The following is a 13,074-nucleotide window of genomic DNA, read 5'->3' on the forward strand; positions in this document are numbered from 1 at the left end:
GAAAAAAAAGTAAGAGGAAGAGAAGGGAAAAAAAGGTGGAAATGGGTTTAAAAGTGATTTCGGCGGAGAATATATATATATATATATATATATATATATATATATATATATATATATACGCGCACACACACACATATATATAAACGTATTCTCCGTTGAGATATTGCAGCCGCTGCTGTGTCCAGGCCCAGGAGCCTTAGCACTGTGCTGTGATGTCACTCAATACCACTGACATCACTAGGTGTAAACAACATCTCTCCTTTGCTGTGTATGTGACTATGGAGCTGTTTGGTGATGTCGTCTATTATGGCCTTCATAGAAGCAACAGGAGATTGTTGCATCCATCTAGAACCCTCAGAACTACAGTGCTATGATGTCACTCACTTCCACAGGCCTTGCAGAGTGTAAACAACAACAACCCAGCTTTGTTGTGTATGTAACCATAGGGATTGTGATGTCACCTAGAACCTTCACAGCAGCGACAGCTTTATGAGGAGCATCAGCACTGCTCTGCCTGAGCAGAACCATCACCGCCATAGGTTGTCAAATAACCCGGATTTAACCCACACAGGTAAGTCCAATGGGGTGCAGGCATGTCCTCTATGCTTACAGCTTCCCGTGGGTGTTGGTTTGATACCGTTTGGGGACAGCCAAGGAGGCATCTGCAGGCAACAAAGGTAGGTGTGTGCTTGTGTGTGTGTTTCCTATGCAGATCCTAAGCCCAGTGTCACATGCAAGTAGGAGGAGTAAGAAGGGTTCCTGGCAAATCCGGGTTATGGATTGCATTTAAAAAGGCCCCGTGGGAGTGCAATGGGCCCCTGTCTTGCTGCTTAGCAATAATGGTATGGGTTTAGGTTCTGCTGTGTGTACTGGTGGTTGACTGCCCCCCAGCCCAGAGTGTGCATGGAAAATTGTCTGGCAGCCTCCCTGACAGCAAGCAGTGATAGTGCCCATGAAGGGGACCTTGTTGGGCCCGCCCCTTTCACGGTTATCGCTTCTCGGCCTTTTGGCTAAGATCAAGTGTAGTATCTGTTCTTATCAGTTTAATATCTGATACGTCCCCTATCTGGGGACCATATATTAAATGGATTTTTGAGAACGGGGGCCGATTTCGAAGCTTGCTTCCGTCGCCCTATGCATTGACCCGATATGGCAGTATCTTCGGGTACAGTGCACCACCCCCTTACAGGGTTAAAAAGAAAGATTCCTACTTTCATTGCTACCTGCTTGCTGGCTAGCCAGCTAGCCAGCCCTGTGGGCCTTGCTGCTGCTGCTGCTGCTGCTGCTGCAGCCAAAAAACAAAAGGTGGTGCTGCTGCTTCTGCTGCTTCTGCTTGTGTCTGGCCGCTGTTGGAGCGTCCAGGCACAGGACTTCTGCTGCTGCTGACTAAATGGCCTCCTTAATTGGATCATTTGAGTAGCCAGCACACCTGTGCAGGTAGGGCATGACATGATAGGCAGCTGCCTTGATAGCGGGTGGGTGCTGAATGTTCCTAATTGACAAAATAAGATTAATGCTTATGAAGAAATATAAAATCTCATCCCTTCCCCAATATCGCGCCACACCCCTACCCCTTAATTCCCTGGTTGAACTTGATGGACATATGTCTTTTTTCGACCGTACTAACTATGTAACTATGTAACATAACATGGGGGGGTCTCCTGGCTGTTCACACAGGTGTGTCATTGCTGTACATTGACCATGCATTGCTTCTGTGGTATTGCAAAGGCAAAGACAAATGCTTCCAGCCATCCATTGCACTAATGGATTGGTCATCAGCTGGCTGTCTATGTCCCGCATCAATATAGACCAAAGTACAGAGGGTTAGGCTATGCTATAGTGCACCTACCTGATGCATCAGAAGGTGCGAGGCCCTTGCTAAATTCTGTGCACAGACTTTGAGATCTATGCTTTAGACTGTATCTAAACCTGCTCCAACATGGACTGACATTCTGGCCTACTTTCAGCCGATGCGACTTGTCTGTCGCTGAACAGTCGCTTTTTATGTATTCAGCACCTATGTATAATGTTGTAAAAATGCTCTAGAAGCTAAAGTCGCAGAAATGTCACACATATTTGGCCTGCAACTTTCTGTGCGACAAATTCAGACAGGAAAAATCAGTATAAATCCTTAGAAAATTATCCCCCAGTGTCTCCATCTGCTGGCGGTATTGAATAAGCATTGCTGCACTGATGGGGTATGCATTAGACGAAAAAAAAGAAGAAAAAGAAGAATAATACGCCCAGAAAAGAGGCGAAAAGGAGAAAAACGTAAAAAAACGTGAAAAAAAAGTAAGAGGAAGAGAAGGGAAAAAAAGGTGGAAATGGGTTTAAAAGTGATTTCGGCGGAGAATATATATATATATATATATATATATATATATATATATATATATATATATATATATACGCGCACACACACACATATATATAAACGTATTCTCCGTTGAGATATTGCAGCCGCTGCTGTGTCCAGGCCCAGGAGCCTTAGCACTGTGCTGTGATGTCACTCAATACCACTGACATCACTAGGTGTAAACAACATCTCTCCTTTGCTGTGTATGTGACTATGGAGCTGTTTGGTGATGTCGTCTATTATGGCCTTCATAGAAGCAACAGGAGATTGTTGCATCCATCTAGAACCCTCAGAACTACAGTGCTATGATGTCACTCACTTCCACAGGCCTTGCAGAGTGTAAACAACAACAACCCAGCTTTGTTGTGTATGTAACCATAGGGATTGTGATGTCACCTAGAACCTTCACAGCAGCGACAGCTTTATGAGGAGCATCAGCACTGCTCTGCCTGAGCAGAACCATCACCGCCATAGGTTGTCAAATAACCCGGATTTAACCCACACAGGTAAGTCCAATGGGGTGCAGGCATGTCCTCTATGCTTACAGCTTCCCGTGGGTGTTGGTTTGATACCGTTTGGGGACAGCCAAGGAGGCATCTGCAGGCAACAAAGGTAGGTGTGTGCTTGTGTGTGTGTTTCCTATGCAGATCCTAAGCCCAGTGTCACATGCAAGTAGGAGGAGTAAGAAGGGTTCCTGGCAAATCCGGGTTATGGATTGCATTTAAAAAGGCCCCGTGGGAGTGCAATGGGCCCCTGTCTTGCTGCTTAGCAATAATGGTATGGGTTTAGGTTCTGCTGTGTGTACTGGTGGTTGACTGCCCCCCAGCCCAGAGTGTGCATGGAAAATTGTCTGGCAGCCTCCCTGACAGCAAGCAGTGATAGTGCCCATGAAGGGGACCTTGTTGGGCCCGCCCCTTTCACGGTTATCGCTTCTCGGCCTTTTGGCTAAGATCAAGTGTAGTATCTGTTCTTATCAGTTTAATATCTGATACGTCCCCTATCTGGGGACCATATATTAAATGGATTTTTGAGAACGGGGGCCGATTTCGAAGCTTGCTTCCGTCGCCCTATGCATTGACCCGATATGGCAGTATCTTCGGGTACAGTGCACCACCCCCTTACAGGGTTAAAAAGAAAGATTCCTACTTTCATTGCTACCTGCTTGCTGGCTAGCCAGCTAGCCAGCCCTGTGGGCCTTGCTGCTGCTGCTGCTGCTGCTGCTGCTGCTGCTGCAGCCAAAAAACAAAAGGTGGTGCTGCTGCTGCTTCTGCTGCTTCTGCTTGTGTCTGGCCGCTGTTGGAGCGTCCAGGCACAGGACTTCTGCTGCTGCTGACTAAATGGCCTCCTTAATTGGATCATTTGAGTAGCCAGCACACCTGTGCAGGTAGGGCATGACATGATAGGCAGCTGCCTTGATAGCGGGTGGGTGCTGAATGTTCCTAATTGACAAAATAAGATTAATGCTTATGAAGAAATATAAAATCTCATCCCTTCCCCAATATCGCGCCACACCCCTACCCCTTAATTCCCTGGTTGAACTTGATGGACATATGTCTTTTTTCGACCGTACTAACTATGTAACTATGTAACATAACATGGGGGGGTCTCCTGGCTGTTCACACAGGTGTGTCATTGCTGTACATTGACCATGCATTGCTTCTGTGGTATTGCAAAGGCAAAGACAAATGCTTCCAGCCATCCATTGCACTAATGGATTGGTCATCAGCTGGCTGTCTATGTCCCGCATCAATATAGACCAAAGTACAGAGGGTTAGGCTATGCTATAGTGCACCTACCCGATGCATCAGAAGGTGCGCGGCCCTTGCTAAATTCTGTGCACAGACTTTGAGATCTATGCTTTAGACTGTATCTAAACCTGCTCCAACATGGACTGACATTCTGGCCTACTTTCAGCCGATGCGACTTGTCTGTCGCTGAACAGTCGCTTTTTATGTATTCAGCACCTATGTATAATGTTGTAAAAATGCTCTAGAAGCTAAAGTCGCAGAAATGTCACACATATTTGGCCTGCAACTTTCTGTGCGACAAATTCAGACAGGAAAAATCAGTATAAATCCTTAGAAAATTATCCCCCAGTGTCTCCATCTGCTGGCGGTATTGAATAAGCATTGCTGCACTGATGGGGTATGCATTAGACGAAAAAAAAGAAGAAAAAGAAGAATAATACGCCCAGAAAAGAGGCGAAAAGGAGAAAAACGTAAAAAAACGTGAAAAAAAAGTAAGAGGAAGAGAAGGGAAAAAAAGGTGGAAATGGGTTTAAAAGTGATTTCGGCGGAGAAATATATATATATATATATATATATATATATATATATATATATATATACGCGCACACACACACATATATATAAACGTATTCTCCGTTGAGATATTGCAGCCGCTGCTGTGTCCAGGCCCAGGAGCCTTAGCACTGTGCTGTGATGTCACTCAATACCACTGACATCACTAGGTGTAAACAACATCTCTCCTTTGCTGTGTATGTGACTATGGAGCTGTTTGGTGATGTCGTCTATTATGGCCTTCATAGAAGCAACAGGAGATTGTTGCATCCATCTAGAACCCTCAGAACTACAGTGCTATGATGTCACTCACTTCCACAGGCCTTGCAGAGTGTAAACAACAACAACCCAGCTTTGTTGTGTATGTAACCATAGGGATTGTGATGTCACCTAGAACCTTCACAGCAGCGACAGCTTTATGAGGAGCATCAGCACTGCTCTGCCTGAGCAGAACCATCACCGCCATAGGTTGTCAAATAACCCGGATTTAACCCACACAGGTAAGTCCAATGGGGTGCAGGCATGTCCTCTATGCTTACAGCTTCCCGTGGGTGTTGGTTTGATACCGTTTGGGGACAGCCAAGGAGGCATCTGCAGGCAACAAAGGTAGGTGTGTGCTTGTGTGTGTGTTTCCTATGCAGATCCTAAGCCCAGTGTCACATGCAAGTAGGAGGAGTAAGAAGGGTTCCTGGCAAATCCGGGTTATGGATTGCATTTAAAAAGGCCCCGTGGGAGTGCAATGGGCCCCTGTCTTGCTGCTTAGCAATAATGGTATGGGTTTAGGTTCTGCTGTGTGTACTGGTGGTTGACTGCCCCCCAGCCCAGAGTGTGCATGGAAAATTGTCTGGCAGCCTCCCTGACAGCAAGCAGTGATAGTGCCCATGAAGGGGACCTTGTTGGGCCCGCCCCTTTCACGGTTATCGCTTCTCGGCCTTTTGGCTAAGATCAAGTGTAGTATCTGTTCTTATCAGTTTAATATCTGATACGTCCCCTATCTGGGGACCATATATTAAATGGATTTTTGAGAACGGGGGCCGATTTCGAAGCTTGCTTCCGTCGCCCTATGCATTGACCCGATATGGCAGTATCTTCGGGTACAGTGCACCACCCCCTTACAGGGTTAAAAAGAAAGATTCCTACTTTCATTGCTACCTGCTTGCTGGCTAGCCAGCTAGCCAGCCCTGTGGGCCTTGCTGCTGCTGCTGCTGCTGCTGCTGCTGCAGCCAAAAAACAAAAGGTGGTGCTGCTGCTGCTTCTGCTGCTTCTGCTTGTGTCTGGCCGCTGTTGGAGCGTCCAGGCACAGGACTTCTGCTGCTGCTGACTAAATGGCCTCCTTAATTGGATCATTTGAGTAGCCAGCACACCTGTGCAGGTAGGGCATGACATGATAGGCAGCTGCCTTGATAGCGGGTGGGTGCTGAATGTTCCTAATTGACAAAATAAGATTAATGCTTATGAAGAAATATAAAATCTCATCCCTTCCCCAATATCGCGCCACACCCCTACCCCTTAATTCCCTGGTTGAACTTGATGGACATATGTCTTTTTTCGACCGTACTAACTATGTAACTATGTAACATAACATGGGGGGGTCTCCTGGCTGTTCACACAGGTGTGTCATTGCTGTACATTGACCATGCATTGCTTCTGTGGTATTGCAAAGGCAAAGACAAATGCTTCCAGCCATCCATTGCACTAATGGATTGGTCATCAGCTGGCTGTCTATGTCCCGCATCAATATAGACCAAAGTACAGAGGGTTAGGCTATGCTATAGTGCACCTACCTGATGCATCAGAAGGTGCGAGGCCCTTGCTAAATTCTGTGCACAGACTTTGAGATCTATGCTTTAGACTGTATCTAAACCTGCTCCAACATGGACTGACATTCTGGCCTACTTTCAGCCGATGTGACTTGTCTGTCGCTGAACAGTCGCTTTTTATGTATTCAGCACCTATGTATAATGTTGTAAAAATGCTCTAGAAGCTAAAGTCGCAGAAATGTCACACATATTTGGCCTGCAACTTTCTGTGCGACAAATTCAGACAGGAAAAATCAGTATAAATCCTTAGAAAATTATCCCCCAGTGTCTCCATCTGCTGGCGGTATTGAATAAGCATTGCTGCACTGATGGGGTATGCATTAGACGAAAAAAAAGAAGAAAAAGAAGAATAATACGCCCAGAAAAGAGGCGAAAAGGAGAAAAACGTAAAAAAACGTGAAAAAAAAGTAAGAGGAAGAGAAGGGAAAAAAAGGTGGAAATGGGTTTAAAAGTGATTTCGGCGGAGATATATATATATATATATATATATATATATATATATATATATATATATATATACGCGCACACACACACATATATATAAACGTATTCTCCGTTGAGATATTGCAGCCGCTGCTGTGTCCAGGCCCAGGAGCCTTAGCACTGTGCTGTGATGTCACTCAATACCACTGACATCACTAGGTGTAAACAACATCTCTCCTTTGCTGTGTATGTGACTATGGAGCTGTTTGGTGATGTCGTCTATTATGGCCTTCATAGAAGCAACAGGAGATTGTTGCATCCATCTAGAACCCTCAGAACTACAGTGCTATGATGTCACTCACTTCCACAGGCCTTGCAGAGTGTAAACAACAACAACCCAGCTTTGTTGTGTATGTAACCATAGGGATTGTGATGTCACCTAGAACCTTCACAGCAGCGACAGCTTTATGAGGAGCATCAGCACTGCTCTGCCTGAGCAGAACCATCACCGCCATAGGTTGTCAAATAACCCGGATTTAACCCACACAGGTAAGTCCAATGGGGTGCAGGCATGTCCTCTATGCTTACAGCTTCCCGTGGGTGTTGGTTTGATACCGTTTGGGGACAGCCAAGGAGGCATCTGCAGGCAACAAAGGTAGGTGTGTGCTTGTGTGTGTGTTTCCTATGCAGATCCTAAGCCCAGTGTCACATGCAAGTAGGAGGAGTAAGAAGGGTTCCTGGCAAATCCGGGTTATGGATTGCATTTAAAAAGGCCCCGTGGGAGTGCAATGGGCCCCTGTCTTGCTGCTTAGCAATAATGGTATGGGTTTAGGTTCTGCTGTGTGTACTGGTGGTTGACTGCCCCCCAGCCCAGAGTGTGCATGGAAAATTGTCTGGCAGCCTCCCTGACAGCAAGCAGTGATAGTGCCCATGAAGGGGACCTTGTTGGGCCCGCCCCTTTCACGGTTATCGCTTCTCGGCCTTTTGGCTAAGATCAAGTGTAGTATCTGTTCTTATCAGTTTAATATCTGATACGTCCCCTATCTGGGGACCATATATTAAATGGATTTTTGAGAACGGGGGCCGATTTCGAAGCTTGCTTCCGTCGCCCTATGCATTGACCCGATATGGCAGTATCTTCGGGTACAGTGCACCACCCCCTTACAGGGTTAAAAAGAAAGATTCCTACTTTCATTGCTACCTGCTTGCTGGCTAGCCAGCTAGCCAGCCCTGTGGGCCTTGCTGCTGCTGCTGCTGCTGCTGCTGCTGCAGCCAAAAAACAAAAGGTGGTGCTGCTGCTGCTTCTGCTGCTTCTGCTTGTGTCTGGCCGCTGTTGGAGCGTCCAGGCACAGGACTTCTGCTGCTGCTGACTAAATGGCCTCCTTAATTGGATCATTTGAGTAGCCAGCACACCTGTGCAGGTAGGGCATGACATGATAGGCAGCTGCCTTGATAGCGGGTGGGTGCTGAATGTTCCTAATTGACAAAATAAGATTAATGCTTATGAAGAAATATAAAATCTCATCCCTTCCCCAATATCGCGCCACACCCCTACCCCTTAATTCCCTGGTTGAACTTGATGGACATATGTCTTTTTTCGACCGTACTAACTATGTAACTATGTAACATAACATGGGGGGGTCTCCTGGCTGTTCACACAGGTGTGTCATTGCTGTACATTGACCATGCATTGCTTCTGTGGTATTGCAAAGGCAAAGACAAATGCTTCCAGCCATCCATTGCACTAATGGATTGGTCATCAGCTGGCTGTCTATGTCCCGCATCAATATAGACCAAAGTACAGAGGGTTAGGCTATGCTATAGTGCACCTACCTGATGCATCAGAAGGTGCGAGGCCCTTGCTAAATTCTGTGCACAGACTTTGAGATCTATGCTTTAGACTGTATCTAAACCTGCTCCAACATGGACTGACATTCTGGCCTACTTTCAGCCGATGCGACTTGTCTGTCGCTGAACAGTCGCTTTTTATGTATTCAGCACCTATGTATAATGTTGTAAAAATGCTCTAGAAGCTAAAGTCGCAGAAATGTCACACATATTTGGCCTGCAACTTTCTGTGCGACAAATTCAGACAGGAAAAATCAGTATAAATCCTTAGAAAATTATCCCCCAGTGTCTCCATCTGCTGGCGGTATTGAATAAGCATTGCTGCACTGATGGGGTATGCATTAGACGAAAAAAAAGAAGAAAAAGAAGAATAATACGCCCAGAAAAGAGGCGAAAAGGAGAAAAACGTAAAAAAACGTGAAAAAAAAGTAAGAGGAAGAGAAGGGAAAAAAAGGTGGAAATGGGTTTAAAAGTGATTTCGGCGGAGAATATATATATATATATATATATATATATATATATATATATATATATATACGCGCACACACACACATATATATAAACGTATTCTCCGTTGAGATATTGCAGCCGCTGCTGTGTCCAGGCCCAGGAGCCTTAGCACTGTGCTGTGATGTCACTCAATACCACTGACATCACTAGGTGTAAACAACATCTCTCCTTTGCTGTGTATGTGACTATGGAGCTGTTTGGTGATGTCGTCTATTATGGCCTTCATAGAAGCAACAGGAGATTGTTGCATCCATCTAGAACCCTCAGAACTACAGTGCTATGATGTCACTCACTTCCACAGGCCTTGCAGAGTGTAAACAACAACAACCCAGCTTTGTTGTGTATGTAACCATAGGGATTGTGATGTCACCTAGAACCTTCACAGCAGCGACAGCTTTATGAGGAGCATCAGCACTGCTCTGCCTGAGCAGAACCATCACCGCCATAGGTTGTCAAATAACCCGGATTTAACCCACACAGGTAAGTCCAATGGGGTGCAGGCATGTCCTCTATGCTTACAGCTTCCCGTGGGTGTTGGTTTGATACCGTTTGGGGACAGCCAAGGAGGCATCTGCAGGCAACAAAGGTAGGTGTGTGCTTGTGTGTGTGTTTCCTATGCAGATCCTAAGCCCAGTGTCACATGCAAGTAGGAGGAGTAAGAAGGGTTCCTGGCAAATCCGGGTTATGGATTGCATTTAAAAAGGCCCCGTGGGAGTGCAATGGGCCCCTGTCTTGCTGCTTAGCAATAATGGTATGGGTTTAGGTTCTGCTGTGTGTACTGGTGGTTGACTGCCCCCCAGCCCAGAGTGTGCATGGAAAATTGTCTGGCAGCCTCCCTGACAGCAAGCAGTGATAGTGCCCATGAAGGGGACCTTGTTGGGCCCGCCCCTTTCACGGTTATCGCTTCTCGGCCTTTTGGCTAAGATCAAGTGTAGTATCTGTTCTTATCAGTTTAATATCTGATACGTCCCCTATCTGGGGACCATATATTAAATGGATTTTTGAGAACGGGGGCCGATTTCGAAGCTTGCTTCCGTCGCCCTATGCATTGACCCGATATGGCAGTATCTTCGGGTACAGTGCACCACCCCCTTACAGGGTTAAAAAGAAAGATTCCTACTTTCATTGCTACCTGCTTGCTGGCTAGCCAGCTAGCCAGCCCTGTGGGCCTTGCTGCTGCTGCTGCTGCTGCTGCTGCTGCTGCAGCCAAAAAACAAAAGGTGGTGCTGCTGCTGCTTCTGCTGCTTCTGCTTGTGTCTGGCCGCTGTTGGAGCGTCCAGGCACAGGACTTCTGCTGCTGCTGACTAAATGGCCTCCTTAATTGGATCATTTGAGTAGCCAGCACACCTGTGCAGGTAGGGCATGACATGATAGGCAGCTGCCTTGATAGCGGGTGGGTGCTGAATGTTCCTAATTGACAAAATAAGATTAATGCTTATGAAGAAATATAAAATCTCATCCCTTCCCCAATATCGCGCCACACCCCTACCCCTTAATTCCCTGGTTGAACTTGATGGACATATGTCTTTTTTCGACCGTACTAACTATGTAACTATGTAACATAACATGGGGGGGTCTCCTGGCTGTTCACACAGGTGTGTCATTGCTGTACATTGACCATGCATTGCTTCTGTGGTATTGCAAAGGCAAAGACAAATGCTTCCAGCCATCCATTGCACTAATGGATTGGTCATCAGCTGGCTGTCTATGTCCCGCATCAATATAGACCAAAGTACAGAGGGTTAGGCTATGCTATAGTGCACCTACCTGATGCATCAGAAGGTGCGAGGCCCTTGCTAAATTCTGTGCACAGACTTTGAGATCTATGCTTTAGACTGTATCTAAACCTGCTCCAACATGGACTGACATTCTGGCCTACTTTCAGCCGATGCGACTTGTCTGTTGCTGAACAGTCGCTTTTTATGTATTCAGCACCTATGTATAATGTTGTAAAAATGCTCTAGAAGCTAAAGTCGCAGAAATGTCACACATATTTGGCCTGCAACTTTCTGTGCGACAAATTCAGACAGGAAAAATCAGTATAAATCCTTAGAAAATTATCCCCCAGTGTCTCCATCTGCTGGCGGTATTGAATAAGCATTGCTGCACTGATGGGGTATGCATTAGACGAAAAAAAAGAAGAAAAAGAAGAATAATACGCCCAGAAAAGAGGCGAAAAGGAGAAAAACGTAAAAAAACGTGAAAAAAAAGTAAGAGGAAGAGAAGGGAAAAAAAGGTGGAAATGGGTTTAAAAGTGATTTCGGCGGAGAAATATATATATATATATATATATATATATATATATATATATATATATATATATACGCGCACACACACACATATATATAAACGTATTCTCCGTTGAGATATTGCAGCCGCTGCTGTGTCCAGGCCCAGGAGCCTTAGCACTGTGCTGTGATGTCACTCAATACCACTGACATCACTAGGTGTAAACAACATCTCTCCTTTGCTGTGTATGTGACTATGGAGCTGTTTGGTGATGTCGTCTATTATGGCCTTCATAGAAGCAACAGGAGATTGTTGCATCCATCTAGAACCCTCAGAACTACAGTGCTATGATGTCACTCACTTCCACAGGCCTTGCAGAGTGTAAACAACAACAACCCAGCTTTGTTGTGTATGTAACCATAGGGATTGTGATGTCACCTAGAACCTTCACAGCAGCGACAGCTTTATGAGGAGCATCAGCACTGCTCTGCCTGAGCAGAACCATCACCGCCATAGGTTGTCAAATAACCCGGATTTAACCCACACAGGTAAGTCCAATGGGGTGCAGGCATGTCCTCTATGCTTACAGCTTCCCGTGGGTGTTGGTTTGATACCGTTTGGGGACAGCCAAGGAGGCATCTGCAGGCAACAAAGGTAGGTGTGTGCTTGTGTGTGTGTTTCCTATGCAGATCCTAAGCCCAGTGTCACATGCAAGTAGGAGGAGTAAGAAGGGTTCCTGGCAAATCCGGGTTATGGATTGCATTTAAAAAGGCCCCGTGGGAGTGCAATGGGCCCCTGTCTTGCTGCTTAGCAATAATGGTATGGGTTTAGGTTCTGCTGTGTGTACTGGTGGTTGACTGCCCCCCAGCCCAGAGTGTGCATGGAAAATTGTCTGGCAGCCTCCCTGACAGCAAGCAGTGATAGTGCCCATGAAGGGGACCTTGTTGGGCCCGCCCCTTTCACGGTTATCGCTTCTCGGCCTTTTGGCTAAGATCAAGTGTAGTATCTGTTCTTATCAGTTTAATATCTGATACGTCCCCTATCTGGGGACCATATATTAAATGGATTTTTGAGAACGGGGGCCGATTTCGAAGCTTGCTTCCGTCGCCCTATGCATTGACCCGATATGGCAGTATCTTCGGGTACAGTGCACCACCCCCTTACAGGGTTAAAAAGAAAGATTCCTACTTTCATTGCTACCTGCTTGCTGGCTAGCCAGCTAGCCAGCCCTGTGGGCCTTGCTGCTGCTGCTGCTGCTGCTGCAGCCAAAAAACAAAAGGTGGTGCTGCTGCTGCTTCTGCTGCTTCTGCTTGTGTCTGGCCGCTGTTGGAGCGTCCAGGCACAGGACTTCTGCTGCTGCTGACTAAATGGCCTCCTTAATTGGATCATTTGAGTAGCCAGCACACCTGTGCAGGTAGGGCATGACATGATAGGCAGCTGCCTTGATAGCGGGTGGGTGCTGAATGTTCCTAATTGACAAAATAAGATTAATGCTTATGAAGAAATATAAAATCTCATCCCTTCCCCAATATCGCGCCACACCCCTACCCCTTAATTCCCTGGTTGAACTTGATGGACATATGTCTTT

General features: G+C 46.1%; 6 non-coding genes across 6 annotated transcripts; all 6 read left to right on the top strand.

Annotated features, from left to right (window-relative positions):
* The first annotated feature begins 990 nt into the window (after positions 1–990).
* Positions 991–1,181, top strand: LOC130335125 (U2 spliceosomal RNA). The gene has a single exon (XR_008876818.1). It is a non-coding gene; the product is annotated as a U2 spliceosomal RNA (small nuclear RNA).
* Positions 1,182–3,281: 2,100 nt separating this feature from the next.
* Positions 3,282–3,472, top strand: LOC130335012 (U2 spliceosomal RNA). The gene has a single exon (XR_008876724.1). It is a non-coding gene; the product is annotated as a U2 spliceosomal RNA (small nuclear RNA).
* Positions 3,473–5,575: 2,103 nt separating this feature from the next.
* Positions 5,576–5,766, top strand: LOC130335013 (U2 spliceosomal RNA). The gene has a single exon (XR_008876725.1). It is a non-coding gene; the product is annotated as a U2 spliceosomal RNA (small nuclear RNA).
* Positions 5,767–7,867: 2,101 nt separating this feature from the next.
* LOC130335015 (U2 spliceosomal RNA) lies at positions 7,868–8,058 on the top strand. The gene has a single exon (XR_008876726.1). It is a non-coding gene; the product is annotated as a U2 spliceosomal RNA (small nuclear RNA).
* A 2,098-nt stretch (positions 8,059–10,156) lies between these two features.
* LOC130335016 (U2 spliceosomal RNA) lies at positions 10,157–10,347 on the top strand. Its single transcript, XR_008876727.1, has one exon. It is a non-coding gene; the product is annotated as a U2 spliceosomal RNA (small nuclear RNA).
* A 2,106-nt stretch (positions 10,348–12,453) lies between these two features.
* Positions 12,454–12,644, top strand: LOC130335017 (U2 spliceosomal RNA). Its single transcript, XR_008876728.1, has one exon. It is a non-coding gene; the product is annotated as a U2 spliceosomal RNA (small nuclear RNA).
* Positions 12,645–13,074: the final 430 nt, after the last annotated feature.

The sequence above is a fragment of the Hyla sarda genome, unplaced genomic scaffold, assembly GCF_029499605.1.
Source record: "Hyla sarda isolate aHylSar1 unplaced genomic scaffold, aHylSar1.hap1 scaffold_447, whole genome shotgun sequence".
Lineage (NCBI taxonomy): Eukaryota > Metazoa > Chordata > Amphibia > Anura > Hylidae > Hyla > Hyla sarda.